The sequence below is a fragment of the Xyrauchen texanus genome, chromosome 8 (assembly GCF_025860055.1).
Source record: "Xyrauchen texanus isolate HMW12.3.18 chromosome 8, RBS_HiC_50CHRs, whole genome shotgun sequence".
Lineage (NCBI taxonomy): Eukaryota > Metazoa > Chordata > Actinopteri > Cypriniformes > Catostomidae > Xyrauchen > Xyrauchen texanus.
In genome coordinates, this window is record NC_068283.1 from 25,585,292 (window position 1) to 25,591,274 (window position 5,983).

General features: G+C 51.3%; 1 long non-coding RNA gene across 1 annotated transcript in view; it reads right to left on the minus strand.

Annotated features, from left to right (window-relative positions):
* Positions 1 to 5,119, minus strand: part of LOC127647178 (uncharacterized) — a 32,747-nt gene extending 27,628 nt beyond the window's left edge. Inside the window, exon 1 of the long non-coding RNA XR_007971022.1 lies at positions 5,064 to 5,119. This is a non-coding gene — a long non-coding RNA (uncharacterized LOC127647178). The remainder of the gene's footprint in view (positions 1 to 5,063) is intronic.
* Positions 5,120 to 5,983: the final 864 nt, after the last annotated feature.

Below are 5,983 nucleotides of genomic sequence, written 5' to 3' on the forward strand. Positions count from 1 at the left end.
ACCATTTTGAGAACACAGACCATTTTGACGCATAGAGTCTTCTCGTGGAAGGGGCTCTAGCGTGTATGATGGTGTTTATTACTCCTTCTGGCAGAGCGACGGGTATTCGTTGATCACCCACGCATGCAGCGCCCAGCGCTCTGGGTGGGGATGCCAAATTGTGCCGCGAGCTTGAGAGAGGAAATCTGCTCTCACTGGGATGGGCCACGGCACTGTCAGTGACAGCTGCATAAGCTCCGGGAACCATGTCTGATTCTCCCAACGCGGGCTATGAGGAGCACCGAGTGACGCTGCTTCCTGATCCTCTGCATTACCTGTGGCAATAGCGAGACGGGAGGGAAGGCGTAAAGCGGGCGCCTGGGCCAGTCCTGGGCCAGCGCGTCCTCGCTCGAGAAAAATATTGGGCAGTGAGAGTTCTCTTTGGACGCAAAGAGGTCTATCTCCGCTCTGCCGAATAGGTGCCATAACGTCTGGACTGTTTGAGCGTGCAGGGACCATTCCCCTGGGGAATATTGTCTCTGGACAGTCTGTCCGGGCCGTCGCTCAGGTGGCCTGGCACGTGCGTCGCCCTCAGCGAGCGCAGGTGGCACTGGGACCAACTCAGTATGCGTTTCGTCAGATGGAAGAGGTTCCTGGATCTGACACCGCCCTGACGGTTTAGGTAGGATACCACAGATCTGTTGTCCGAACGGACCAGGACGTGGTGACCCTGAATGACCGGGAGAAAGCGCACGAGCGCGTACTCGACCGCTATCATTTCCAGACAGTTTATGTGAAGGAGCTTTTCCTGAACTGACCATAGGCCGAAAACCGGAGAGCCCTCGCGAGACCGCGCCCCAACCCGTGTTGGACGCGCCTGTCGAGATGACTTTTCGGCGAGATACAGCTCCCATTGTCACTCCCCGCTGATACCATTCGGCCACTGTCCAGGGCTGCAGAGCTGAAATATAGGTCTGAGTCACCTTGATGGGCTGGCGGCCTGTGGCCCAAGCCCGGCGAGACGCCGGGTGTTTAGCCAATGCTGAAGCGGGCGATGTGCAGTAAACCCAGCTGAAGTACTGCTGCGGCTGAGGCCATGTAGCCTAGCATTCTCTGAAATTTCTTCAGAGGTGTGAGGCTGTTCATCTGAAATGACGCTGCTAGTCGCTGCACACGGCGCAGCTGTGTAGATAAGCGAGCCGTCATTGCCACTGAGTCTAGTTCTACTCCAAGGAAGGAAATTGCCTGACTGGGCTGTAGTGAGCTCTTGGTCCAATTGACTGCAAGGCCCAAACTGTTCAGATGACTGAGGAGAACTGTCCTGTGAGACAGAAGCTCCGTATGTGATTGTGCCAAAATCAGCCAATCGTCCAAATAGTTCAGAATTCGCAAACCCTGACTCCGCAGGGGTGCGAGCGCCAGCGCCCATGCACTTCGTGAAAGTACGGGTGCTAAGGACAGGCTGAACGGAAGGACGGTGTATTGATAAACCTGGCCGTCAAGGCTGAATCTCAAGAATGGCCTGTGACAGGGATTTATCTGAATCTGAAAGTATGCATTTTTCAGATCGAGAGAAATAAACCAGTCCCCTGGCACACATGCGCGAGGAGTTTGCTGGTTGTAAGCATTTTGAACGGACTTTTTGCAAGCGCTTTGTTCAAAACCCTGAGATCTAATATTGGTCTGAGGCCGCCGTCTTTCTTGGGGACAAGAAAATAACGGCTGTAAAACCCCGACTCGCTCAGGGAGGCGGCACTCTCTCTATGGCCCTTTTGCACAGAAGGTTTGTTATTTCTGAACGAAGCATGCACGCTGCTTCCGTGTTCAAAGTAGTTTCGAGCCAGCTCTGAAGCAAGGAGGACGGTGATCGAACTGTAGCAAATAGCCCTGTTTTATTGTGCTTAACACCCATTCGGATATCCCTGGAATATCTTCCCACGCTTTGAAGCGTAATGTTAGAGGGTGAATGGCCAAATCGCTCTGATTGCCGCACACAGCAGCTGAACAGAATGTGTGAGCGCGCTTACTGTGCTTATGCTGGACTGCTCGCAGACAGCATGGACAGGCTGTTCTGTGAGTGACTTCCGATTGAGGTGAATGGGGAAAGAGTCACGTCTGTTAAGTGATGCGCAAGCATAGCCACGGGCACGGGACTTACATACAGAGAAGTGTTTGCTGGCCGTGTGACAGAGCGGGCAGAGAATGGGCGCGCGCACGTATTCGTGAGCGCATTTATTGACTCTAACACTCGAGTGGTTCGTAACCGCTTTATGTGAGTGTGCTCTGATGGGGACACGAAACGTGTAATGCTTGTGTGTAGAGGTGAACACTAGATTGTGGGCACGTTTTCTACACATAAGGCTGGCCGTGTGACAGAGCGGGCAGAGAATGGGCACGCGCACGTATTCGTGAGCGCATTTATTGACTCTAACACTCGAGCGGGTCGTAACCGCTTTAAGTGAGTGTGCTCTGATAGGGACACGGGACGTGTAATGCTTGTGTGTAGGGGTGAGCACTGAATCGTGGGCACATTTTCTACACATAAGGCTTTATTTTGGGTCGCCGTGGAAACGGCGTTTGAGTGCAGGCAAGCGGGTAATATCACCGGCTTGTTGGCTGCTGAATCCACCACTGCAGTAGCCTGAGAGAAGGGGACTGACAGGGGGGCGAAGCTTTGACGGTGGTCCGGCCGTGGCGGGACTGAGCCGTCATTTTCTCAACAACGCTAGGAGGACTTCGGTTGCTCAGGTTTCAGTACAATCTTAGGCCGAGGCCCGCAGGGGGGCGGCTGTCTGAGCGCGATCGAGGGCGGCCACCCTGTCGACGCTGAGAAGTCTGGCTTGTTGAGCTGGGCGCTGTGAAGAGGCTCGTGCAGGAGGCTGGTCACGTGGGCGGCCTGCAGAGGAGCTAGCGCGACGAGGCAGAAAGAGATTCATGGCTTGGGCTTCAAGAAACGGTCAACAATGCCACTCACCGCGGAACCGAAGAGACCGGACAGAGAGAGCGGCGTGTAGTGCGTTCAGCTTCTCCCAAGTCGGCTAGTCAGATCTGAAACAGCCTCTGTCTGTAATACGGCCATGGAATGCAGAGCAGATGCGGCTTGGCCGGCGGCGGTATAGGCACGGCCAACACAGGCGGAAGTAGTTCTGCAGGCCTTAGACGGGAGCACCAGCTTAGACCGCCATCTCGCGGAGGGCGGGCAAAGGTGCGGCGTGGAGTCTGTTGGGAGCCTGTTCAGGGGGCGGTGACCACTCGAGCCCGATGCGGTCGACAACCTGTGTGAGGAGGCGCGTTAGTTCCCCTTCGACTCCGGCGCGGGTCCTGCTGGATTCCTGGGCCAAGGAGGAGGCGTGTGAGCCTGACCACTCCTCGCTGTCCGAAGCCATGATGGAACAGCCCTTATCCTCCGCTTCTTCATCCGAGATGGCAGCAGAGCAGCCGCTCGGCGGCATCTGCGCGTCCCGAGTGGGCGGGGAGGGTGAAGGCGATGCTCGAGGGAGGGGCTCCGGCGAGGCAATCGCTTCTACCACTGGTTCCGCAGCCTTTGAGAGCGGCGCTTTTACTGCGCAGCTGAATGGAAGGCGCGCGGCGGCTCGGTCCTGAGCGCTCGAGTCGAGCCCGCAGGGTCGACATCGGAAGCTCCTCGCAGAGATCGCATCCGCCTTCAGCGAGGGGAGCTCTGCATGCCCCAGTCCCAGGCAGAGAGCGCAGATGACGTGGCGGTCTCCGGTGCTGAGAGGGGCGCGGCATGAGGCGCAAGTGGAGCGAGGCATCTTTAAAAAGACGCTCGTACTCTTTTGTGAAGTTCGTAAGAACTAGCTTGCTTTAAAAGGATACGTCGCCGGATGGCGTAGCTCGCAGGACGGCTGAAGGTGGCGAAGACGGCCGGCTTCTTCGAGCGCTGTCCACGCTTGCTTGATGCCCCTCGAACGGCGACGCGGCTTCCAGTTCAGAGATGCGAAGAGCTTCGCTGAAGAGATGAAAATCAGGGTTCCAGCCTACGAACTACGCTTATATGCACTCTAGTCACGCCCATTTTGGCGGGCTTTGTTGCAGTGAGCCGCGGACGCCTCTCATTGGATGCGAGTTCGCCCAAGCTCGTCTATAGGCTGCAGCAGTTGCCGCAGAGCAACCTATGAGCTCGCTAGCTAGCCGCTCAAGGTCTGCAGCTGCCGCACTGCGTTGACAATGGATACAAAAATTAAGGATAATTTTTTGGCTTCAATATCTCAGAAAAGATGAATCTTTCCCGTAGCGTAAGCTAGCTTACGCAATACGAGAGAACCTCTCGTAAGAGAACACTCAAATACACAATTCCTCAAGTATAAATATAACAAATTTATTTTTGGACAATCATAATATTAAAACCCAGGGGGGACAGCAGGTTGATGAAACGACAGTTACGATTCTAATCATGTATTTGTAATTAATGCTAACATTTAATCAATAAATTGAAAGAGAAATAAAGCATCAATCAAACAAGACAATATATTCAGCACAGGGTTACCAACGTTGTTAAATACATGCATTAAATCAATTCATATGAGCACCTATAACATGCATAATTTCATTGCACTGCAAACCTTAAAGTCATAAATCACTTAAAGACCACACCAGTAAATACACACCAAATATCAGGACATACCATCAATACCACTCACGCTAAATACATAGCCGTCGTCAAGAGCTAAACAGTATGATAGTCATATGGGAGGTGACCTGCTCTCCTACCCCCTTACTCACACACGCGCTCACTTTACACACAAATAGCGCCGGGGACCAGTAGTCAACTTATACACATGAATGAAGGCCTCCCCGGCGAACATAGCAATACCAAGAAGACACACATCAACAACATTAAAATGAGAGTGTACTGCTGGCTTCCTTACCCGCTACCGGACGTGGGTTCCCGCATTCAAGGAAATCAATGGCGGCCGCCAAACTTAAGGGGAAAACCCCAACGAAATATCCCTCCCAGTCTACTCGCACGCGTCTATCTCCAACCCACGTCCCGGCACGGCAGCCTCGGCAAAGAACTCAGCAGCAGCCACAAATACCCCCCCTAAACAACAAATTCATCATACCTTTATGGCTTTGATCTCTGATTGCTAATGCAACACAGGTGTTTCCCTTCCCTGGCACATCATGAGGAAAACACTATAGATGTTACTAGCGTTGCCACTCCCCTTATGGATGAGCAGCTTACAATTACATTCTTTCTTTCACCGCAACAGTAAAAGGAGGACACCTGGCCATGAGTACTCAATAAACTTTACTAGATGATGACTGCTCAACTTCTCCGGGCACACATGCAAGCGCCACAGTCAAATTCTTTCCATAAAATGATGGCAAAAACATTCAAACTCCACGCCACAATTAATGCTACAGTTACTTGAATTTTCAGGTGAGGGCATTACACTGCCAGAAGTAGACAGTGGTGGAAGATGTGTTCAGATCTTTTACTTAAGTACTAAAATGAATACCACACTGTGAAAATACTCTACTACATGTTAAAGTCCTGCATTTAAAACCTGACTTGAGAAAAATATGTAAGCATTATCAGCATGTCCTTAAAGTATCAAAAACGAATGTTACGGTGCAGTTAAGTAAATGGCCACATAATTTGGCTAGCTGTGAGGAATCAGAAGACAGAGGCTGTGGTGCAGAGGAATTATTGATCACATAATCTTTAATAATACGTTGAACTACTTGTTAAAAATTGGTGTATTTCATCATATTAATTTTGTATCCGTTTTATAAAAGCAGTAAACCTCTGGAGTCAGTGCGGACAGATATTTCCCCACGGATTGCAAATAATAATAGTGGCATATGTACACAATTATGTTCTTTGAATTTAATTTCATAATGTGGATGCAGTTCAGCCAAGATTAATTTCATATGATTTTTGTTTAAGTGTGTCGCATTGCAAACGGTGTAAACTTTGTAAGGGGGTGGGGACTTTCTCTATTTGTTCATGTTTAATTACACCAAGGGTTGCGGTTGA